The 26,164-nt window shown below is 39.4% G+C and overlaps 1 long non-coding RNA gene across 6 annotated transcripts in view; it reads left to right on the top strand.

The window, feature by feature from the left end:
• Nucleotides 1-26,164, top strand: part of LOC106731019 — a 55,104-nt gene that overhangs the window by 13,861 nt on the left and 15,079 nt on the right. For 3 of the 6 annotated variants that reach the window (XR_004315660.1, XR_004315659.1, XR_004315658.1), the window contains exons 2-5: nt 22,563-24,308; nt 24,408-24,522; nt 24,636-24,717; nt 25,086-25,270. This is a non-coding gene — a long non-coding RNA (uncharacterized LOC106731019). Of the gene's footprint in view, nt 1-22,562; nt 24,309-24,407; nt 24,523-24,635; nt 24,718-25,085; nt 25,383-26,164 lie in introns of those variants that run through there. The other 3 variants (XR_001367460.2, XR_004315657.1, XR_004315656.1) reach the window with 3 other exon arrangements.

Here is a 26,164-nt window from a genome sequence, read left to right as displayed (position 1 = left end):
TATTATAACTATTTCTCTATTGTTTGATATTATACTCTGTGTGGGTTATTATTGGGTGTAATAGGAAATCCTCCTAAATCTCTCTCCCAATAATTTTTCATTAAATCTATTAAGCTAACCAGCCAAATAATTGCAATGAAAAATCACCCAATAATAAAAAAAAAAATCTGTTATATCCATTAGGTTACTATAATATTCCAATCTGTATTTATTACAACCCTCCTCTGATGCCTTACATAACCAAAATTGCTAGATTTATATTCTCTAATGGTTCCCCAATGAAAAAAACCTGTGCTTTTTTTTTTTTTTTATCTTCCTTTTCCTGTCCCAAATCACCCTTCCACATACATCGGCTGCTTTGGGAAACCCTGTCTGGGTTTAATCAGAAGTTGCAAGACAAAAATGTGCATTATTAAGAAATATAAATATTTTCAGAAGCAATCAAAGGGATGAAAGATTGATTCAGCATGTAGATTGGACCTAATTCAAAGCAGCTTTTTTTCTAATGAGGGCTACCGGGATACAAAGTCCAAAGCCGTTGTGGCCACCAGTTGGAAATTCTGGCTCATTAGAATAATATGTCAGGACTTCTCTTGCTAGGTATGCTGAAATATTTTTGCAAGGTGTATCCTCTAGTCTCTGGGCTGAGCCACCTCTCCTGCCACCCTTAGGGACTTGCAGCAGTTATCTTTGAGAAATTACGACTAATTCCTTCTTCTCGTTAGATCAGCGAGTGCCTCCCCTTTCACTACTCGGAAGCTGGCTTAGCATTAACTTTCATAAGAACATTTTGGCCTGGAGGCATCCGTATTACAATTTCTTTCTTGGCTTAATAAAAGGTATCACATTATCTACCTGGTCAATCTCTATTGGCTTTCAAAATAGAGACATGGAAAAACCTAATAAGCCTCATTAAGATATCTGCTTTAAAAACAACAGGCTGCCTCATTTAGCATGTTGCTTTGAAATGTCTTAGCAGAGCTGGGTGGTCATTGCATGAACACAGGTATTGCTAACTTGGGATCTTTGTTAGTTGGGTAACTCTGGGAAAAAAAAAAAAAATCAAAAGCCTGATGCGTAGGTGGAATTTTAATACACAAGGGAGCAGACCCCGATTGTTGTATTTTGTTTTCGTTTTCTTTCTTTCTTTCCTTTCATTCCACTTTTTGTCCACACGGCCATGTGTGAGAGATGGCCTGATTCTCTTGATATGGTTCACCCATCCACAGCTGGAATTCCAAAGAGGACGAAAATGTCTTTAAAATCAACACAACTCAGGGAGCCTGCGTGAACAAGTTTTCCTTTGTTATAGGGGATAGTGTTATTGGCTGTAGGTTTTTTGATATACATTCTAAATTAGGCCTGCAAAGGCATGCTTCATCTTTAATTCATCACTCTCAGCTGAAAGAGATTAGCAATGTCTAGCACGCACCCCTCGTATGGTGCTGACCTCATCAAGTATGGCCTGAAATTAATTAGCCTCATTCATTCCAAATGGAAAAGGATAATGGAGCAGCATTTTAGAGATGACCATCACAAATTGTATGCAGCATATTTAAAAGGCCCCTATTTTCAAACCATGTAGATTAAAATTCTTTCCAGGGCTTACAATATGCTAGAGTTATCAAGGACCCAGAGCGAAGCCTGGTCAGGTTTCGTGTGTATGTGTTTGTGGGCGCGCATGCCCAGTTGTTCCGTGTCTGAGTGATAAGAGCCTGTGTGCTGATGCGTCCGTATTTATTGGTTTGCTGTCTAGGATGATACCTGGAATACCTGACGGACAAAAATCTGACATTTAATACTGTTTTAAATGATCCCGTAATAGACTCCGTTAAGTGGATTTTTTGTTGCTGTTGTTACCGTGAAGTGGGCACACCGGCACAAACTTTGCTGCTATTTTCCAGTTAGCTGCTGTTCATCCTCTAATTTAGAAACAGAAAAGCCTCTTAAAGAAATGCTCGATGTTTCTGTTTGGAGTTATTTTTGAAACTTTTTATGGCTTTTCCCAGTCCTTACTGTTTGATCATATTTCAAAACATGATTGAGGACTAACTTGGATTACAAAATCACTTAAATTTACCATCTTTCTAAGATTAGCCGATTTTTTCCCCCTTTTGGGGATTGACTAAGGAAGGCCAAATTTTTGAAAATCAAAATTGCTTTCTTTTCTAGCCAAAAAAAATTTTGACCGGGGTTCTTTGGGATTCTCAAAGATGTTGTTGTAAAGTTTATTTTTATGACCAGTCATTTGGGGACTACAGATTAGAAGAAAAACCCATGACTTCTTCTCTGTGTGCTTTTAGGTTTCAATTTTTTTAATAATATAAAATATGATTAATTTACGAAAAGTTATCAGTAGTATTTGAGGGAAATTTTATCTTATGCACATTTCTTAAGGGAATTTTTTTTTTTAAACTCCACAGTAACTTTTTTTAGTTCAATTAAAAAGTAGATATTCAAAGTAATGTAACTACAAAGCTGCTACTTAACTATTGGAGTGAAAAATGCACTTTCAGGCAAATAGTCTTTTTTGAGCTCATTGATACATTAATCTCTGTATGTAAGTTATTTAAGATTATTTTGTCTTATAATTAAACAGAAACTGGAAGCGTGTTGCCCATATCTTTGCAAATGTAGGATTTGGAAATTTCTCTAAGCTCATTTTTGCCTAATCTTCTCATCCCTTTGTCTAATGGGCATATATCATTTATGTGTACAAGATCATCAATCACAAACTGTGAACCTATCATTTTGACATAAAAGATCTGCCCTTAAATCTCCCTAAACCTCTAGCATATAATTTGAGGAAATTAGCTAAAGTCTGGGCTTCTAACTTCTGGAGGATGAAATGTAAAAATGGAGAAAGCTTAAGTTATACAAATTTGATTTTAAAGTCACAGTTTAACTGAGGCAGGGATTAAGAAAATGATGCAGTGCACATCTATAAATGTTGACAGAAACAGGTAATTTTGTTAATTATTATCTGGTCAACTTGGATGAAATAAAAGGGGAAATAGTTTGACTCATTAAAGCATATATTACCAAAATTATATTTTCCTCATAATGATTTATTATTGAGACAGAGAAATCCATAGGTTCTAAAATACTGCAATTTGATCAAATATTGAACAGCATATCTCAATTTTTATTTAAAAATTTTTTTTTAGCAACTGAGGTGAAAATGGCAGAAAAACCATAAATATGAGGATTAAGGCTGCATGAAATTTGAGTTCATTCAAATGACAAACCCAAAGTAAAACTCAGATGAACTTACCAATTTCATTTGGTATCCACCTGAAACTATAAATCCTTTTTTGGCATTTGAGAGTAGAAAGGAGGTTCACTTGAAATTCAAACCAGGTTTTCCTACAGTTTACCCAGGCTCACTCACTTCGGCATAAACTATAGTTGTGTTTTGGGTTCATAATAAAACTTTTATCCCACTTGAGCTAATGATGAATAGATGATGGGCTAGGGATGAGAACTAGATGTTTTTAGAATTGCTCTTTTGTCCTATTTTATTTCACATTTCCTGTAACGTTCTGAAGTAGGAAGAAAAGTATATGGAGCAAATTTTCAATGCTGTATGTGGAAAGGTGACCATATAGGAGAGCCCAGAGGGGGAATTGACAGTTCAATATACATAGGATTTTTTAAAAAGGAGAATCTAAATGAAACATCCTTAACCAGCATGTCTTGAGTAGTTACCCTAATCAGGCAGAGTTTGCATGTATTAACTCAACTTAGTTTACTGTAACAGTCTGAGACAAACACCACTATCTCCATTTTGCAGATAAGAAATACTAGGCACAGGGGAATTACACAACTAGCCCAAGGTTACCCTGCTCCTAAAAGGGATTTGAACCCCAGGATGTCTGGTTCTAGAAACTCTATACTTAAGTACCATGATATACTGCCTCCCTAGAGAAAATCTAATTGCAATGTTGTTTGGAAAACAAAGTGCTACAGATGATGCATGAAAGAAATCATTTCCCATTTTTAACTACTGAGAACAGTAGTCAATTTAATGAGAGAAGCCAAGGGGGAGTAAGCTCATTCTCGTCTAATCTTCTTTTCCCAGAAGTGGGGAACTGAAATCTGCAATCTCCCTGAAGTCTCTGCTGGGCTTCCCCTTGGAATGCTACATATGTAGAATACCTTAATGCCGGAGAGATAGCGATAAACAGAGTGGAATTCAAAGGAAAAAAAAAAAAGTACAAAAATGACAGGATGAGAAATTGACTTGGGAGGAGAGATCAAAAGAACCAAAGAAGTCAAACTTGGAGAGGCAATCATTAACGTAGAACTCAATAGCATTCTAGAAATAATTTAGAAGGAAAATGAAGGCTGACAAATGTCACCAGGGAGATTGGAAATAGGTAAAGAGGAAGGTCTAAGAGAAAAACAAATGAAGAGAACTTAGATTTTGTCACTGTCTTGCAAGACTCATAATGAAAGCTGTATTTTCTTGGACGACTGAAGCCCAAGCCAGAGATTTCCTGGGGCGGGGTGGATAGTGTTCCCCATCTTGTGTAGATTGAAGCAGAAAGATAGGCTTAAAAAAAAAGGTTTAAAAAATGCTTTTCATCATAGTAGTATGTGGAATGCTCATTTCATTCTCCAAATGCATTTGCAAACCTTATATGATTAGTTCCACTTTACAGATGGAACTACAGATATGAAAACCAAGGCTCATGGAGGTGGTGTCACCTGCCTGGGGTCGTGCAGCCTGTAGTCCCCCCTGAGTTGTCCCAAGCCTCGTCTACTCCCAGAGCACCACACTGTCTTCTCACACAGCATCCTCAGGTCTTCGCCCAGAAGATGATGTCACAAAGCAACTAGTTTTAAGCCAAATTCACTGCAGTGCATCACCCTCAAGGCACATACTGATAAGAACACATTACACTGGAATGGGCCATAGCTTGGCTTCTGATACCTGGCGGGCATTCTCTGGGGGGAGGGGGTGGCCTGTCTGCTTAGGGCTGGCAGAAGCTGTGCATGTCAAGTAAACCAACCGAAGTTGGCTTGGATGTCGGAGCAAACCCTAGATGGAGGAACATTCAAAACCGGACTGGAACTCTCTAAGAAGGCCCCTAGCCTCCTGTGTTTACAGGCCCCCAAATGAAATCACCTGGCTGTTTATAGGAGTCTGAGTGCTGATGAAAAGACTGAGTTACACTCCAAACTTCTCCCTGCCAAAGGAGAAAAGTTCCAGGTTCTTGAAAAAGTATGTAAAGCATCTGATCTGAAAAGTGGCAACAGCATTTGGGACCAATTACCCAGATTAAGAGGCAACAATGCTCTGTTTACACTTTGTAGCCGTTTGGCTCTGGCCCACGAGGTGGAGATTGTAAATTACGGAAATTTCAGCCCAGCATTGCCTTCTCTTTTGACCTGTGTGTCTGAGGGTGGAGAAAAGTGGCTGTGGTTACTTGTTGCTCTGCAAGGAAAGCCTGCATTTTCTCACTCAGGGAAGGGTCTGATTGACTGTGGATGCGTGTCAGGATGTGGTTTTCCAGTTTGCCACTCCCAAACATGATTTTTGCCAAAGAAGTTAAAAAATAAAGGCTTTCTGACATCTTCTGCTAAATGACTGTAGCACTCCATTTTTAACTCCATTTTCCAATCTGCTGTGGATTAATCAGTAACAAATGGGAGATAGAGGAGTCATGACCATGAGAACCGTACTGCTAAGAGTGGTTAGACATAGATCGTGGTAAAGCAGCCATCATGGGCAAAAAAAGAGGCGTTGTTTTGGCAGAAACTTGGAAGCCGAGAGGGGTTGGAATCGTTCGGGACTGAAATTTTTATTTTCTCCCTTTACTCAGAAGGACCGGTCCGCACTTTGAGTAACCCTGATAATTCCAGAAGACATTTTTTTGGGAAATATTCTTTCTTTTAACATAATCCTGATGTTAAGGGCTTGACCTTGCCAGAGGGAAGGGAACCACAGAGGTCAAATGGCCAGAAGAAATGGGAGACGTCTATTCTCAGGCACAGGCCTGCCAAGCACAGTGGTGTGGAAAAGACAAGCCCTGACTTTACCAATAGCTGTCATGCCTGTGTGTTCAGAATTTTATAATTCAACCACTTTCAAGACAAGCTGGAAATATCCACAGGCAGGGGCCAAATTCTCCTGCTGAAAGTTCTGTAGGTTAGTCATTTAGATGGAAACGTGATTGGGGTTGTGATGGTGGAGTATTATGGGAATCTTGGGGTTGGAAAACCTTTTTACTCAGTAATCCACTGTCCACTTCATGGAGGGCTGTCCTCTGAGGCAACTGATATTTGATAATATTCCAGTATACTTTCTGATGTAAATATATGTGTATATATATATATATAGACAAAAACTGATCAACAACCAACTTTATTCGATTTTGGATTTTTCTGACCCCAGTCGCCCTCAAAAATTTACCATTATCTGCAGTGTCAGAGCTCCCTGACATTTACAATTAACTCACAAATTAACTTAGAAATGATAGTAAGCTCTCAGCTAAATGATACAGTGGCCACTGGGGACCAGACCAATTTTCTAGAATAAGGTTAGGACTGCGTTGCTCTGTAACAATGCTGAGGTTGGCTGTGTAGAAGTAGTTATTCAAGTGCGAGCAAGAATTGAGGTGTGGGGGAGAGATGTTATCTGCGGATGTAATTCTGCTGGTTACTCAGCCCTCTGAGATTTCTTCGTCTATAAAACAGGGATAACCAGTTTTAAAAACAGCATGAAATTCAAGGCTGTATAATGGAATCCAGAAGTCACGGGATGGTTCTGTTGGAAGGAGGCTTGGAGAACATTGTTGGTCCAACTTCCCTCTGAAGCCAGAGGTCTGGAGATGGGTGGGTGGTCAGGCAGACCTTGATTCAGCAATTTTCAGGAGTTGTGAATTCCAGGCAGGTAGTGTAATTGTGTGAAGGTCCGGGGTGAAGACTGCCCGTTATGCCCAGCCAGCCACCTAAGAGAGATGGGAGGGGCAGGGCTCCCTCTCCCCAAGGCTACCACGACCGGGAACTTTGCTTTAGAAAGTTTTGTTCTTTCTATGGAACCAAAAACTGTCTCTGGAGCATCTGTGTGAAGCTGGAGTCTGTCCTCGGAAGCAATACGACTGAACCCCATCCCTGCATGGCAGACTTTCAAACACTTTAAAATAACTTTCATTCTCCTCCACACATTGAGCCACTGATTTTGTTTTATTGTCTAAATTCCCCAATTCCCCATATGACATGGACTCAAAGGTTTTGTTTTTCTAAGTCGGCCTTAGTTTGCCAGAGTCTCTTAAGGAGCATCCAGAAACAACATACTCAGAAGCCGCGTGACCTGTACTGTCTACCGTATCATGTGACTGGCTTGCGACAGAGCCCTGAGTCAGGGAGTAGCCCCCCTACCATGGAGTCAGATCTCAGTCAGCTAGGGCTTGTACAGGGGGATTTGTTGCATTTAAGAACGCCTCATGTTTATCCCCATTCAAATTGCATTTTGTTTTGGCTTTTTGATGGCTTTTTGAGTCCATCTCTCTCATCTTTTGTGCCTTTACAAATGGAACTAGCATGTCTTTTACAGGTTTGCCCAGTCATTGATCTGAATATTGTAGAAGCCAGGGTTTCTCAGGTTTCTAGGGTCTTTGATGTCACCAGTAATTATGTTGAAAATAGTTAAAGGTTTATTTTTTCAATTAGCTCCTAGGCAGTGGTTAACAGTAGCCTCTCCAAAATTAGATTTGCCTGGGTTTAAATCTTGGGTCTGCTGATATACCAGGTGTGTGGCCTTGGGCATGTTATTTTATGTGTGCCTCAGTTTTCTCATCTATAAAATGGGGATAATAATGTCACTAACACCTATGGTTGTTTTGATGATTAAATGAGTTAATATATAAAGCAGTTAGACTAGTGACAGGCACATAGCATTCACTATTTATAATACAAAGAAAAGAAATCAATATAAGGTCCCTAAGGGCAAGCATGGTATCTTGGTTTATATCTGTATCTCCAGACACCAGGACCGTGCCTGGAATATATTTGGTGCTGAAAAATTTGCTATATGGACAAGTGAGTTTCCATAGTGTTCTAGACAGTGGATGCAGGCAGATAAATATGATCAGTGCTATGGTTTCCAATGTGAACATATTTCCAATACTTTTATTAAAAAAGATGTGTATGTTCAACCTCAGGCCATCATTGGGTGGTTATTTTGCCCCTCATTTTTCCTGTGTACGATCATCATCAGTGTCAGCTGTGTCTCTATTGATGCTAATTATTAGGTCTCAGTTTAGCTTGGAAGAGAGAGAAAAATCACACACTAGTTGACTCTCCACTCAGAAAAAGAGGAAGGATTGTGCTTAGTTTGCCCACACCCAACTGAGAGGCGATGCTGTCTATCTTTAGCACGAAAAGGTGCTTCACCAAAGAATGCTGGTGTTCCTGAGTCAGATCTCCATGTGTCACCGTTTGTAGATTTTCCAGCCACAGGCAGACTCATTCAGAAAGACATGCCAAAAAATTCAAATGCAAACATCATCCACTGCGTGGAGGGTTTCTGCATCTCCCAACCTTTTCATTAACCCCCAGAATGAAGTGCTGACATCAGGGTAGGTCTTGATTTAAGTGCTCAGCCACCTAATGCCCCTCTCCCTCCCTGCCCTTGGTTCAGCTTGGGTGTGTGAAACCCAGCTCCCCTCTGGTTGCACACTGAAATCTTTCAGAGGTATCTTTTACATGTAATTCCCCTTGAACTTCCAGCCGTGCCCATTCAAACACGTTGGGTGTGTTTCTCCTTTGATATTCATACAGTCGGGCTCAAAGAAGGAGACCCACCAGTGTTTCCCCCTTTGTGCGTGTTCAGTAGGTACCCCTGAAGCAATTACCGATGGGAGATGGAGGAGGAGCCACGCCGGGAGAGCCCGGGGGGCCACCTGTCATATGATCCGTGGTTGTCGTGTGTGCAAAGTGCTAACGCTTTTGACAGCCACCGTCCTAAAGGGGTGTAGCGAGTCACTTGAAATTTGTACACAGACTGCCCTCTCCATTACACATCGCCCACATCATACCCGTAATCTCCCAAGGCAGAGATGCCATTACACTCAGCGGGCCAAGGGCCGCCCGTGCGTCTGTGCACGCTGCTCCCACCGACCCCGCGCCACCGTGGCATTTCAGTGCCACTTGTCAGCCGCAGTAAATTTAGCCCAGGATGGTCACAGCCACAGCGGGCGCAGCTGAACAGAGAGACCTGGCTGTGTGTTAAAAAGGCTGAAGGAGAACAAAAAGCTGCCAGTTTTCATAAGAAATTTTATCCCTGGAGCATTAAGAACTGTAGCTTGACACTCACCGCACTGCTCCCCCCCGCCCCCAACCTGCCCATCCCAGGCTGGGACTTGGAAGCGGCTAAAACAGAGGGGGTGTGAGAAAAAAATTGGCCTGCTACAGGGCATAAAACCGTGCTTTGTATCCAATCTTGTTATGTGAGGGGAAAATTCCCTATAGGTGATCCTCAGAACATTAATTTATGAAAATTTAAAGGAACATGGGAAACAATGACCCTCCTTAAATATAGACCATGAAATACATCAAACAAGGGGACAAAGATGCCCAGGTCTTGAAAGTCACTAGTCTGTCTGTAGAATCACACTGTGTCAGGGGTCGTTATATATAATACAGCTATATTGTCATACTAATGCGAGAATTATTGTATTAGTTCTTTTTTATTGCTTTAGAAGAATAGTCGTAGTTTGGAAAGTTGCTCGCAACATATTGTGAAGTAAAGAAAACAAGTTGCACAATAATTCTACTTTTGTGTGAAGAAAAAAGTATACATTAATTATATTGAATTTAAGATATTGTCAATTATTAAGTGCACGATTAGTTCTTTCATACACTTTTTGTTGTTGTGTTACCTATTATTCAGTCTTTTAAACTAAATTTTTAAACTTTTTGGGAGGGGTAGGTAATGAGGTTTATTTATTGATTTAATGGAGGGACTGGGGATTGAACCCAGGACCTCGTGCATGCTAGGCACGTGCGCTACCACCAAGCCATACCCTCCCCTACTATTGCTGTGTTATCTAATGTAATTCTTTGGGAGGTCTTTCTTGGCCTTTTAGGCGACCCCCGAGTCATCCCTTCTGAGTGATCAAGTGTCACTGACCTCAAGCCCAGCCTACAGTAAACTCCAGGATTTAATCTATACTCCGAGCTCTCACCCCTGCAGACAACGACGTCTATACATAATCACTGAAGTGCTGTAGTTCAGCGGGCAGAGTCTGGGTGAGAATCCCTGCTTTGTGACACACTAATTGTGTGTCTTGGACGTGTTGCTTAACGTCTCTAAGCCCCAGTTTTCTCTTCTGTATCCTGAGGTTAACTAATTCTTCTTCATCGTGCTTCTGTGTGGACGACACCAGACAAGATGCACGAAACACTTAGCACAACGTAAAAGCTCCACGGGCTGAATGGGTACACATGTCATACCGTATGGCACATAGTAGGCACTCAAGAAAAGCTTCCCTCTCCTTCTTTTGCCTCTCTTCTTCCCCAACACAGCCTAATAAGTTACTGCTCATGCACACCCATGTCTATTAAGAAAAATACTGCCTTTAAAAACCATAACTTAAATATTATCCCACCATTGACAAATGGCCACACATTTAGCAGAGCACATTTAAAGCTATCCTCATCCTTTGCTTGTTGTTACAGAACAGATAAGAATGATCTATTCAAAAGGAAAATAAAAAACTAAAGCAAGGCACCGAATTTGACAGTTAGTCAAGTCTGATTAATGGCCACTTCCAATGAAGGGTTGAGCTGGGTTCAGGATCCCTGCCTCTCTGACTGTTAATGTACAGTGGCGATCATATTAACATGGTGACCATATTAAGAAACCAAATGCATAATTCATTCCAAGTTCACATAGATTGTCTTTGTTAGTTTGGGGAAGACCTAAAGTCAAGTGCAATTTTATTATTGCTGTTAAGAGTAGTATGTTTCATGATAAATTTAGGTATACAATTCTATCTTTTGCCTGGATAATTTTAGCTTGTCATTTCTTTTTTTTTTTTTTATACCCTTGTCATTTCTTTATTTTTTTTCATTTTTTTCAACGTGAGGACACTAGTTCAGAGTAGAATTAATCATGTTAATCATGTGTCAAAAAATTGCATCACTCTAAAAGGCTTCTACTCATTCTAAAAACGGTAGTCTAGGTCACATTTGAAACAGAATGCATTCTTGAACAAGAAAAAGTGCAGTAGGTAATTTTGAGAAGTAGGAGTCATTCAGCAAAGAATCATACATTTCTTCTGATATGTTTTCATATATAAAATGTTGCTTGTCGTTTGTTAAGTAACTCCCACTGGCACATGTAACTCCCTGAAAGCTGTGATAGGAGATGCAATACTGTGTTTATTGGAAGAAAGTAACAACAGAGGTTTGATAAATTCAGAAAGAGCACATGCAGGTTTGTGTGTGTGTAGGAATTGACTTTTTTCAGTTCACAAAGTAATCTGCTCTGGTTTGAAGTTGCAGTTAGAAAATGTTGAAAGTGAAAAAAAAATTGAACAGGATTTGTACCAAGTTTAGAGCTTGTGTGTAAACACTTGGTTGTGGTGATGACAATGTATCCATTTCTATTTGTGTGATGAAATCAGCAAAAATACAAGAGTTGCTCTAAATATAAATTGAGGTAGTAAATCAAACTCTAAATGGAAAATAAAGCTGATATATACACATCCAAATATGCATGACAAACTCTTTAAATTTTTTTCTCTTATCAAAGATCATAGAAAAATAGTAAGTGGCTGGAGGGATAAATTGGGAGTTGGGGATTTGCAGATACACACTACTATCTATACAATAGATAAACAAGAAGGTCCTACTGTATTACAATACCTTGTAATGGATAGCCTATTATGGAAAAGAATACGGAAAGGAATATATATACACACACACATATATATATATATACAACTGTTATATATATTTATATATATATATATATAACTGAATCACTATGCCATACACCAGAAATTAACACAATCTTGTAAACTGACTCTAATTTAAAAAAAGGAAAAGAAAATACAATTCTAAGCTGCCTTCTGCCTCCCAATATCCCTTCCTTTTTTGTGGGGTTGATGGTAGTGGCTTCTTAAATCAGACTAATTTTGTGGTCAGTGAATCTTGTTGAACAGAAATTCTTCCTAAACAACAAGGTACTTCCCCGGCTCAGCCACACTTTGCCTCCACGTGACTTAGCCCTCCGCTCTCCCAGGCAGGTCAGATCAGAGGATCGTATCAGTCGGCGTCAAATCGATTTAGGACACGGGGCATTTCCTCTGAAATGAAATTCCCCAGGAAAACGTTAACAGGACCAGCGAACACCATCAGGGCCAGAAGTTGAGCTCAAATGAAGGCCAGATCGTTGCTATCAGGGAGAAGGGGAAAGGGGTCAGAGAGAAAGAGAAGTGAAAGGAAAAGCAGGGCAGGAGGAGAGACAGGAAGGAGAGGAGGGACCCAAATTAGAACAAGAGGCTATGTTTATTAATAACCTTGCTGACCCACGGGCCCCTGACACAAAATACATTAAGTATTGTCGGGACACGCTGCACTGTCACTCACAGGAGAACCACGTAAAATGGTGTTGGAAGCTGCAAACTTTTCGAGAACAGACAGAAAAGAACAAAAAGAAAGGCCAGAATAAGGTGAAGGCACAGACTCACAAGGTGGAGAAGCTTTATTCCCCTGCAGCATCCTATCCGGGCAGCCTGCTTCCTCTGTCTACGCATCCAGCCGATTAGGATTTAATACACACACGAAACAATGCTTTTCTCAATTGCAGAAATAATACTATGGCATATAAAAATATGTCTATGGCAGGACATTTGGAAATTATGGAAAAGCACGAAGAAGTCAGTAAAAATCGCCTATAGTCCCACCGCTCGGGTATAATCCTGGTCAACAATGTGGATATACATTTTCTAATCTTTTCTCCCTATTTCTTTACACGTGTGTATTTGGGAAAAGTAAGACTGTGGCCCTGCTGTGATCCACTGTTTTGTAATCTGATTTTCCCATCTGACAAGTCCTAAGAAATATTTGCTCATGTTGTTAAAACTATTGGAAAACATGATTTTTAGGTTGACGTCAGACATATTTCCTTATTCATTGGTATTGTAATTCATTCGACCTCTAGTTAGATATTCATGTTGTTTGTAATTTTTTGCCTTTATAAAATGTTTCTGTGCATCTCTGTTCCCTCTGGAAATTACTGTGAGCAAAATCCTGGGTCAGAGGCTTTTTGGGGGTCTAGGATTTGCAGAGCTGCCCTCCAAAATATTTATGCCCACCTGCAGTGAATGAGAATACAGAATTCACAGACCATCATTAATTCTTCCCAAAGAAGATAAGAAACTCAGAAACCCCTATAATTTGCATTTCCTTTTTTTTTTTTTTTTTTTTTTTTTTTGGTGATGCTAACTTTCTTCATGTTTCTTGGCTGTCTGGTTTTGTGTGTATGTTGTTTTGCCTGTTATTTTAATTTCTATTTATTTAAAATTGTAAAAGTGCTATTAAATGTTTCAGTTGTGTTACTTCTATTTACATATTAAGTTGTAAATGTTCTTTGTGCATTATTAACCCCTTCAACTATTGCACATTGCAAAGATTTCTTCATTTTGTCATGTGATTTTTAATTGTGAATGGACTTTTAAGGTATATGTTCGTGAATTTAAGTACATCAATATTTTCATTTATCCTTTTTTCTTCTGCTTTTATGTTTTGAGAGGTCTTGTGCATCTCATGGTCAGATAAAGCCTATATTTTCTATTAGTGCTTTTGTGGCTCTTTTTATTTTTAAAAACGCTAATATCTCTCATGTATTTGGAGTTTATTTTGGCCCATGTGATGAGAATCTATTTACTAAAACCTCTTTTCCTCAGTGATCTAAATACTATGTATTATTGGGCTTATTTCTGTATTTTAAAGTTTTATTCATTATCTTTCTGTCTCCATCACTTCTATTGCCAAAACCCTCCCTTTTTATTATCACAATTTAAGAATATGCTTTCGTATCTAGAAATGCAAGATTTTCTGCATTACAATTAGTTTTCTGGGTTATGCTCCCCTATTTGTTAGCCCCAATAAGAACTAATCAAGTTTAAAATGTGAGAATACACTTGATACACTAATGCATTAATGTGTGATAATTTGGGGTCTTTAATAGTGGGTTTTCTCATTTGGAAGTAAATCATGGCTTCTCATTAAGTTTTCATAGAAACTTCTGTTACAGTTGCAGTTTCTTCATGTGGTTTCTCAACGTGCGGTGTCTCAAATTTATTCATTGCTATTGTGAATACCATTTCTCTATTAAACCTTATACCTGTTTGCTGAGGAAAGTTATTGACTCGTGCATTTTCATTTTGTATTTTGACACTTTACTGGTTTCTTCAAGTAGCTTGCTTATTGATTTTTTTGGGGCCATCTAAGTAATGCAGATAATCTGCAGATAATGATAGTTTTGTCTCCTTTCTCCAAATTATATACTATGTTAATTTTTTCTCATCTTATTACAAAAGTTAAATTACTTAAAATGTTCTTTATTTGGAACACTCCAATATTTCACTACTAAATATGATGTCCTGAATACAATATACTATTTCAAAAATTTTTTCATTGAAGTACAGTTGATTTATAATGTGTTAGTTTCAGGTGTACAGCAAAGTGATTCAGTTATACATATACATATTTATATATATATATATATATATATATATATATATATATATAATATATATTCTTTTTCAGGTTCTTTTCCATTGTAGGTTACTATAAGATATTAAATATAGTTCCCTGTGCTATACAGTAGGTCCTTGTTGTTAATCTATTTTGTATATACTAGTGTATATCTGCTAATCCCGAACTCCTACTTTATCCTTCCCCCCCTTCCCTTTCCCCCTTCTCTCCCCCTTTCCCCTTTGGTCACCATAGTTTTCTGTATCTGTGAGTCTATTTCTGGCTTGTAAAATTCATTTGTATCATTTCTTTTTTAGATTCCACATATAAGTGATATCATATGATGTCTTTCTCTGTCTGACTTACTTCATTTAATATGATCATCTCTAGGTCCATCCATGTTGCTGCAAATGTCATTATTTCCTTCTTTTTTATGGCTTAGTAATATTTCATTATATATATGTATGTGTATATATATGTATATATATATGTGTGTGTGTATATATATATGTATACAATAAAATGTTGATGGATATTTAGGTTGCTTCCATGTCTTGGCTATTGTAAATAGTGCTGCTATGAATATTGGGGTGCATGTATCTTGTCAAATACAACATATTTTTGAAGAGCTCTGGCTTTTAGAATGTGTTTATAGCTTCAAATTTCAATCTCCCTTCCCTGAACCTTCTGTTCACCAATCCCCTTGTGTATCTCCCAGCCCTCTCTGCCTGGTCCTAAACATGTTTCACCCATTTAACACACAAGAGTTTTCTATCTCTATGAAGACAACCCCATCACTTACCTACTGATCCTTCTTTTCTAGTTTGAACACCCACATTTCACTGTGGGAGGGTTCATCTTCAATCCTCAGACTGTCACATGACCAATCTGAACCTCTCTTGTTTGACTTAGCGCATCCCTGGAAACTACCAGGCTATTTTCCTCCAATTTAAAAGTTAGAGCCTTGTGTAAGATTTTTTTTTTTAATGTTTGCATTTGAAGAAAATGCTAAACTATTTTATCACATAGAAATTATCATTTCATTTGAATTTGCTGACTTTTTGCCAGGGAAAGGTAAAAATAACCTGGAATTTTGAATATGCCATGCAGAATGGATTAGCTCCCTGGGTTAGACCCGGTAGAACAATATGTGAAAATAGACGGAAGGAAAGAACACCAGTGATGGTTAGCAACAGTGCGGGGGTCCCTGCAGGGAGGAGGGTGAATGCTTGCAGGGTGGGAGCTGGTACTAGTCTCTGGATCACTCTGAGCTGCCGTTTCTTCAACTCTAACTGCGGATTGTTACCTGCCTTCCAAGCATAATGTAAGAACGGAAGACAACGTAAGGCATCTTTGGAGGATACTTGGCACCTAGCAGGCACTTACTAAGACAGGCTGTCAGCTCCTGGCTAGATCTGAAGGCAGGAATAGGGGCCCTGTTATAAGTAACAAAATGGAAAGAAAAGCCCTTCCTCTACTAATTTCTACAAAGCGTTAACCACAAGCACGCTCAAGGATTTTAGGATTTAGCCAACAGGCAGTGCTGTGCCTCGGGTGTACTTCTTGAATCCCCCAAGGCAGTGGAAACTCTTAGTCCTTTTTTTTCTTCTCTGTCTGGCATGGCCTTTGCCGGGAATGCCAAGTATCACTGGAACCAACTTTTGGTCCCACCCTGATGGTGCATGAGCTCTGAATGTTTAGATTTCCTCTTCCTCTGAGGGGGACCGGACGGGCTCCTCATTCTGATAATACAGTAAATAGTCCTTGTGGCTATGTGCCTGGCATTTGAGAACTTCCTTGTCAGCACGCCTTAATTTTCCCCATTTGTTAGCCTGGAAAATACTCTTTCGAGTATCAAGCTTAGCTTAGGTGTTAACAAGGCAGAGTGAAAATTTCCTTCTGTCTTTCCCAAAGTTAAGCTAGAGATCTGAATTTCTTTCTTTCTTTCTTTCTTTCTTTCTTTTTTTTTTTTTTTTTTTGGTACATGGTGGGAGGTTTCTGTATTATTATTGTTTAAAATCAATTTCCTTTACTCCATATTCTTTTCCTGCTGTTTATTTTATCTGTCCTTCTCTCCCAGAGGGGCAGAATTAAGGCCCCCATTTGGTTTTTATTAGTGTAATCAGTTAATAGCTGTTCTATAATGCTTTACTTATTGTGATAATTTTCTGTACTTATGTCCAGAGGCGGCTTCCTGGAAGACCACATTTTAAAAAAAAAAATAGAAGATCTAACTTCTTCTTTAATGGGCTCAGCTACCATTTATGGTTTCAGCTGAGATTATTGAACACTATTGCTTTACAAGGTCACTGGAAATATATACAAACTGCAACGACTATTTTAAATATATCTATGGCAAGCTTCAAAAGCCCATTCGTATGGTAAAGGGACAAATACTAAGCTTAGTGTCTTGGTGGCCATCGGCTTAACACTCTAGATCTCCAGGTTTGTCTTGAATATGTTGGAGGAAGTATGGGTATGTGCGGTTCCCATGCACATCGTGCCAGTCACTGCAGGCTGAACTCTGGGGCTCATGGTCAACTGTCCAGCTGTCAATTGTCCACAATCCATTTGGGGATTTTAACAGGAATGTGCCTTACCTGTACCTTAGTATTCATAAGACTAGTCCTGAAATTAGAAGGGATCTTCAAAGCAGAGCCTGGGGACAAACTAACTTACCTAAAGGGTAACAAAGGAGCTTTTTGTGATCAGTGTGATAGGTTGGGCACCCACATTGGGTTGCATTCTGAATTAGATGCATGTGCTGAAGCAAAGAGGACATGGCTCGATGATTAGCATCCTGGGCTGTAGACCTGCCTGACATGTGAATTAGCTCTTAAGACCTTTAGGGGCCACTGTTTCTTCCTCTCTAAAACAAGATGTTGGGATGAAAGTTCTAAGAGTCCTCCTCTTACAGTCTAGGCGATGTTCAGTCCAGGCTGGCTCTGTGCATCAACCCAGGGAGGTGAAGTCATCAGCAGGTGATTAAATCAAGATTGTTATGCTTCCCATTCGTGGTTGAGTCTCTGGCAGTGGGCAGGCACTTGGCACGAAACAAGAGCCCATCAGTGAGTGCTTTTATAATATGCTAGTTTTTATTGTGAAGCCTACATTCTGCTTGAGCAGTGATTCCTACAGGGCCACCACTGTGAGTGACAGCGGGGAGGGCATCAAGCTGAAGTCATCAGGGCCAGCTCTGTGGCCCTGGGCAAGTCACCTCCTCTCTCAGTCTTTCTCCTTCATTGGTCAAATAATGGATTTGGAGATGAATCTCCAAGGTGGCACCTAAGAACGTCAGTGACCTTGTTGGAATTGCCTGCCCGGTTAAGCAAAAGAGAAGGTTGAGGTGTGCCCACATCCAGTGCCCACAGCGTTCTAATCCTGATCCAATCACCTGCATGTACCCATGGCTCTGTGCTCCCTGAGAAGACATACAGGATCTTGCTATGGGGATGGGCTTGGAAGGAGAGGATGGAAAAGGGGACCTGGATGCTAAGGGTTGACTGGGAGTTCAATGCAAAGAAGGAAATGAGATCTTCCATAATCGCCCGCTTTTGAGCTACAGAATCTATCAAGTGTTGTTTTAAATCAGTGCAATGCTTGACCCTTAGCCCCGTGCCCCACCTGTTTTGTCCGTTCCTATATCACACCGATGCCAGTAGTGGTGATGCTTGAGAACTTTCCTTTCAGGCAGCGCCATCAAAGTGGGCAATGGAAGGCGACCCAGCACAGTTAAAGCATATTTAAAAGGAAGAGGGAAAAAGCCCATATACATTTCAATGGAAGTACTTTAAGGCATTTCAAGTAGGAGTCTGAGAAATAATTACAAAGTTTAAAAAGAAAGAATCTAAACTTTGATCTGATTTTCTACTGTAAAGCAATTAGGTACCTAATTTTTCAAGTGCTAAACTGAAAATTCTAATGGCTGGACCCAAATGTTTTCATTTGTGTCTTGGGACTTCTATAATTCTCCCCAAAAAAGTAAAAAAAAAAAAAAAAAAAAAAAGAAAAAAAAAGATCGAGGTGGTGGTTTTCCTTGGGGATTAATGCATAAAGCATTTGTCAGCTCTCTTTAAAAACTACAGCAGCACAGAGTAGCTAGATTTAAATCATGCAGGAGTCCAGTTAATAGCACCGAACTAAGAAATGCGTCACATTGTTATGATGGAGACAAACTGTCGAGGTGCAACTGGAATTTTCCCTTCCAATTGCTGTTGGGGATTTTAGTGGGAATGAGCCCTACATGGACTTAGTATTCATGGGAGCAGTCATCAAATTAAATGGGAAGCTTCGAAGCAGAGCACTGGGACAGACTACCTTACCTGAAGAAAGACGAAGGAGATAATGTACTCAAAAGAAATGTGATAGATTGAGCCCCAATATTAGGTTGCATTTCTCCTTAAATTGTTAAACCTGAAATCCTTTGTAATTCTTATATATATATAAATTCTAGCTATTCTTTGATGACAGAGAACGAGTATCACATTTTTTTTTTTTTTTTGCTTTCCCTCACTGGTAGTTCTTAGCACATAATATATGTCCATTAAATGTTTGTGAAAGAGTGGGATAAAAGTACTTTTTAATTAAAAAAAAATTGTGGCATTATCTTCTCCCCAGTAGATAGATAGATTGATCACTTGTGCACCAAATAGGAGGCACAGGAGAGGTGGCCTCCAGGCTGAATTTGGCCAGAGTTGTCCAACCTTTAGAAACGGAGAGACTTCCACTTCATCTAACTATACAGATTTCTGGATTCTTTCAAAAATCAGAAGATGTGGCACCATTTGGGCCACAGTTGCACGTGGTGACAGTTCTCTAGGGCGCAGGAGCAGCTTCCTCCATGACACAGGGTCCCTTCACAGTTGCCACCATTCCCTGGCATATGGCTCCTGGCCGATTTCACTTTTCTATTTACCAGCCTGATCCAGGGGACAGGCTCTCAGAGAAGAAGAGAAAATTTGGTCTGCATTACATCAATGCTAGATTCAAATGAGTTAAAGATCTAAGTGTGAGCTTAGCTGTTTCCTCCACGCCCACAAAAAAGAGAGGGTGAGACTTTCAGTACCAGGTTTGGAGGGAGTCCTTAGGGTGTATTTTCCTCCGACTTCAATGTGCTCCAGTGGGAATAGAGCAGACTCTCAGCTCTCCATAACCCTAAGGATATCGGGTAGGAGTTCAGCCGGGAGTTGTCCGAGTTTGTCAGAGCATATTAAAATACAGTACCCTCCCAGCATCAAAAAGGGTACAGCAGTCCATCGCTCCATACCTTCCTTTCTGATATTCCATTTGTGCAGAAACCTTTCCAAATTACATCACCTATCACACTCCCTTCCTTAGAATCAACCCAAATGGGGAAAGGATGGGGAGCAAATCAGAATAATGCACAACGGTGAAAGTCCAATAATTGAAGTCATTATTGCTTAAGACACAATTGCTTTAATCAGCTCTATCATAAATCAATGCTTTTCACAAGTGAAGGCTTAAAATAAAGTGCCGTTCAACAAATTGGGCCTCTTAAAAGGCATGATGCAATCGGGAAGCTCCGGAAAATGGATAAAAAAGTGGTTTCTGAATGGATACACTGGTTCTAGTGTTTTATCTTCCACTTAATTAAAAAAAATATTACCTGGTCCTTTCTTAGAAATTACATATTGGAGGTCTATAATGGCCAAGTCTTTAACCCATTAAAAAAATTTACTCCCAGGAACAGTTAATATTTGACGTTTAATTGCCTTTTCTTGTTGGAGAGGAAAATCTGTTTCTTTCCTTCCTTTCTTGATTGACATTTCAAAAGTCACCTTGTGAGCTATAAAGATGGAGAGAAGTAATTGATTTTCAAAAACTGCAAGTGCACACACACATAGTCACATATGCATATATGTGTACATAAAAAATCTCCTGTGTGCTGGGAGCTGGGGTTCTCTTCACATAACTCTGCAAGCAGTTACTGTCTCCATTTAACAGAGTAGCAGCAGAGGCCCAGAGAGGTTCATGGCATGCATAGGGTCACACAGCTAGTAGTGGTGGAAGGCTGAGTCTTTATTCCTTCTACTATGTTGCTTGCCTTTAGCTGTGCTTCATATCCAGGTGTGCAGACATCCATGGAGTCAAAATAAAACATCATGGCAATGGTCCCCACCTTTGAAGTAACTAATTCTCTCAGCCTGTTTAACCAGTACCAGATTCTGGAATTTAACAAATAATGTTACACCATCCACAAGTGTCAAAAGAGCTCAACTGTGGCTTAATTTCCAGACTATGCAAACAGCTCATACAATTCAATAGCGAAAAACAACTGAATCAAAATGTGAGCAGAAGACCTAAACAAATACTTCTCCAATGAAGACATACAAATGGCCAATAAGTACATGAAAAAATGCTCATTGCTAATTATCAGAGAAATGCAAAGTCAAAACTACAATGAGGTATCATCTCACACCAGTCAGAATGATCTTCATTAAAAAGTTCACAAACGACAAATGCTGGAGAGGGTGTGGAGAAAAGGGAACCCTCCTACAGTGTTGGTGGGAATGTAGTTTGGTGCAGCCATTATGGAAAACAGTATGGTGATTCCATGAAAAAAACTAAAAATAGACTTATCATATGATCCAGCAATCCCACTCCTGGGCATATATCCAGAGGGACCCTTAATTTGAAAAGATACATGCACCCCAATGTTCATAACAGCATTATTTACAATAGCCAAGACATGGAAGCAACTTAAATATCCATCAATAGATGACTGGATAAAGAAGTTGTGGCATATATCTATATATACACACACACATACGAAATGTGGTACATATACCCAATGGAATACTACTCAGCTATAAAAACGAATGAAATAATGCCATTTGTAGCAACATGGATGGACGTGGAGATGGTCATACTAAGTAAAGTAAGCCAGAAAGAGAAAGAAAAATACCATATGATATCCCTCATATGTGGAATTTAAAAAAAAATATAAATCAGATTATTTACAAAATAGAAACAGACTCACAGACATAGAAAACAAACTTATGGTTGCCAGGGGAGAAAGAGGAGGGTGGAGTAAAATTGGGAATTCGTGATCTGCAGATACTAACTATATAAAATAGATAAACAACAAGGCCCTACTGTCTAGCACAGGGAACTATATTCAATACCCTTTGGTAGCCTACAATGAAAAAGAACATGAAAAAGAATATATATGTAATAACTGAATCACTATGCTGTACACCAGAAATGAACACAACATTGTAAATCAGCCGTACTTCAATTGAAGAAAGAAAAAAAATGACCCTGACTGAGATTTGCACCTTTTATGTGAATACTCCATCGTGGCTGAGCTGGGAGAAGCAGCCTTATAAGTGAGTGTCTTAAAAGAGATTTCGTATCAGAGAGTTTGGTGTGGATGAGCAGGGAGGTCAGATGTTTTCTTGTCAGGACAATGCCCACACAGACTGCAAATAAAGTTTTGGGGCTCCTCAGGACTTGCTTAAAGAGAAAGTGGGGGGTTAGCAGCCTACTGATATAGAAAGGCTAAGGGAAAGCCTCTCTTTGATCACCTTGAGTTAGAAAATTTTCACTTCAACATTGTCCGTCCCTCATCTTTCACATGTAGTAAATTCACTACCAAAGGCCAAAGTATTCTCTTTCTTTTCTTTTTTTTTCCCTCTCTTCCCACAAAACCAGCTATTATTTAGGTCTCTTGCAAAGCTGCATAAACCAACTGTTCCTCCTCAGATTATCCCTTTCAGAGCTCAGGTGATACGCTTCATTGGGTTACACCTTCCATGTTTTGTGGTCAGATGTGAGCTGTGTCATTCTACGCTATTTCACCTCTCAAGAAAATATTTATGTATTAGCCTCACCAGGTCCCATTTCCTCTGGGAATGGCCCTGTGCACAGGGTCTTCATGCCAGCAGCGAGCAGTTGAATCACTGGGTTTCGTGGGACCACTGGACATCTGGCAGAAAACCAGGAAAGCACTCCTTTCCCTCTGTGACTTCACTCAGCTGGAAAACTACAAGATGTGTGACTGCAGATGTGTGACTGCAGGAGAAGTTTCTGAGAGGTTGGGTATAACACTTTGAGAAAGTGCTTGAAAGGAAACTGGCTAATGTTGAAGGAATGGAAATTTGCACCGTTCACAGAATTCTTTTTTTTTCCCCCTAGATCTGGTGATACAACAACTTACTTGTACAAGTTTTTCATTATTTTTAATTCCTTTCTTTTTATTCCTGGTAAATAATAATTCCCATTATTCCCCAAAGAGCAAAACTGATACCCTTCTAGAGCTGTGGTGGGGTACATTGGCAAAAACCTTCAAAGAAACTCATTTGACCTTGTGTATCAACAGCCATGCAAATTTGTATAACCCTTGACCAAATAATTTTACCTCTAGGAACCCATTCTCAGCACCAAAAAGATAATGTTCAAAGATGTTCATCAAGCTGTTGTTTACAAGAGTTAGAACTTAACATAAACCTAACAATAGGGGAAATGGAACTATAAAATATTTTCTTGATGCTTATTGTTATGCAAACAATGTAATAATATTGAAATAGGTTATGTACTCTTACTGATTACAAATACATAGGCAAAGTATGCACAGTCATAATAATAAATAAAATTAATTGTCTGCTTAATATATGACAGGCGATGTGTCAGATGCTTTACAGGACATGTCTCCTTTAATCTGCCCACCAGATTAAGGCAAATGTATTATATCCCCCTTGTACAGGTGAGGAAAAAGAGTCTCAGGAATTGGTTTATCTGAACACTGGTAGAGTGAAATTTGAGTCCCATTCTAATTGTCAACAGAGCTTACACTCTTAACGTATAATTCCTAATGATATGTGGTTAATTTTGAGTGAAAAACAAACATCAACTACCAAAAAACGCCCCACAAAACAACAACAAAAAACCAAACCCCAAAACAACCCAATACCAATAAACAAAAATCTGATAGCTTCTACTCTTACGCTAATTACATGAAAAAGTAATTAGAAAATCTTATACCAAGAGGAAATAGCCAAAATTGAAAAGATTAATCTTTCACCAGTTAATAAAATGACTGGAAGCTCTCTGAAGCAACACTTAAATGTCTAAGGTCTTTTCTTTTGGATGGGAATTGGTTACTACATGTATGATCTTATACTAAGAGAATCTAAGTAATACGATTTTGCCAGTTTAAGGAAGCAAATCTTACAAGAGCAATTCTATCACATACGTGGAAAAGACTGTCCAGAGGGACTTGAGAATTTTCTCGTGGACTGGCTCCTAGACCAGTGACCCTTAACTTATTTTTTGAGAACATATTTGGAAATACTAATGGCAACTATGATCTCTCTTTTTCTCTCTCTTTCCAGAAGAAACACAGTTTTTTCTCGATGTCCACTTGGGATTTGTTCCCGGACCTCTGAGGGAACCGAAATCCGAGGAGCTCAAGTCCCTTGTATAAAATGATGTAGTACAGCTGGCCTTCCATTGCAATGGGTTCTGCGGGTTCATCTAACTGCAGATTAAATTTTGATTGGTTGAATACACAGATGAGGAATCCACGGATAATAGAAGCCCACTGTATTAACATTTATACAACATTTTCTTGTGTATCTATCTGCTTTTATTCAAGAATCTTTGAAATCTTTTAGGTTCAGTGCTGGTTTGAGGATTTAAACTAAAATTTCCCTTTCTGTTTTGGCTTGCAGAACGTTCTTTGTCCTACAGTTTTTGGGGGGACATTCTTTCTTAAATAGTTCAAACACTGATACAGTTTCTTCTGAGTCTTGTCTACACCCGGATAACTAAGATTTGTAACATTAAGTAAGTAGAATGAATAATTTAGTTTCCATGTCCTCGTTTATATGATAGCATGTTATTATGGACACATATTCTGATGCAAGGCTCACAACTGCCTTTTGGGTTTTCCATGTTAGGATGAAGAAAAAATGGAGGATGTCCATCGCTAAGAATCAAAGACAGTGCCTGGCTGTGTAACAAAGAGAAAAGCTTTGACAGGTGAGTGGACAGCTTTATAAACAACTTTCCTTACCACACCTGCAAAAACACACTTTCGTTGAACACATACATGTTAAGTGCACGTGCATAAGGCATTGTATTAGATGGACACGAGTGATGAGTGGATGCTGTTGTGTGAGATTCTCCCAGAATTCCAATGTGCTGAAGTTTGGCAGTGCCCGGGCTGCCTCCCGGTGCTGCTGGCTGTGTCGCTAATGAGATTCCAACTAGGGCATGATTTCATTCTGTGAGTATTTTCCTCATCAGGAAACAGAAAATTCTTTTTACCAGTTCTGTTTTCTGAAATGGAAACATTTTCAGGTACAAATCCCAGAAACGTTTCTGTGTACTCTGTACCTTCTACTCAGGACTGGGCAACCAGAAGACAGAAATAACCATGTGAAGAGGTCATTGGCCCGACTTTTCCAGAAACTTGCCCAGGGCAGTGGGCTCTACGTCTGTTACAGAAGACTGCAAAAATACCAGCCATTGTGCATATGGCCAATTATGCAATGCTCTATCACAAGGGGAAATTCCTTCCTCACCCCAGCTGGTGAGCAGTTATGCCCTGGAGCCCCGGGACGGACATGCCTTGTAACTTTTTAACCTAGTTAGTGTAACTGCCAATATTATTCCTATTCATATAAATGTCTAATCCTTTCTTGAATCTTGCTAGACTATTTGCCTCAATAATATCCTGCGGCAGTGAATTCCACAGGTAGATTATATGCTGTTTTAAAAAGTATTTCCTTTTATTCGTTTTAAATTTGTTACCTGTTAATATCACAAGATGGCCCTTGTTCTTGCATTAAGTGGCACAGGGTACAGGCATTTCAAACTGAGCTTTAATTCTTCCAAGCCCTTTCTTCACCATTATTAGAACTCCATCTTCCTCATCCGTTTTCTATTTTGGCTCATATAAAATGAGATGATTGATGCAGACGGTCTCACATGGCTTTGGACACATCACAGGCACTGGGGAAAAAGCTCTCTTTGATATTCAATGTCATTTCTTGGCCAGATATTTTTTAAGCACCTATCACGTGCAGGAACTGTTCTAAGCACTAGAGAGATAGCTTGAATCAGAGAGGGTCCCTGCCCTGAAGGACCTCATTTTCTAGAGAGAGAAGGCAAGCAGTCAAATAGTGAATAAGAAATGAACTACGTGGTTTCAGATGGTCTTATGTATCATGAGAAAATTAGACAAGAGTCATAGAAAAGGATGATCTGGCCACCGTACAGTGTGTGGACAGCTGAGACTAACCATCATGGAGTCATCTATGTGACATCCCCACGAAGGTGAACTCCAGCTCCTGGAACAATGCGCGGCCCTTGCTAAGACTCAGTCGTTGTTGAGTGAATCAACGAATCAAGGCTAAGGATGGCCGTCTTAGTTACAGAAATTATCAGTAAGTTACTCATAGACTCAGGAGGAACATTTCTGGAA

Source organism: Camelus ferus, chromosome 27 (genome assembly GCF_009834535.1).
Source record: "Camelus ferus isolate YT-003-E chromosome 27, BCGSAC_Cfer_1.0, whole genome shotgun sequence".
In the NCBI taxonomy this organism is placed as follows: domain Eukaryota; kingdom Metazoa; phylum Chordata; class Mammalia; order Artiodactyla; family Camelidae; genus Camelus; species Camelus ferus.
This window is presented reverse-complemented; position numbering and strand designations above follow the sequence as displayed.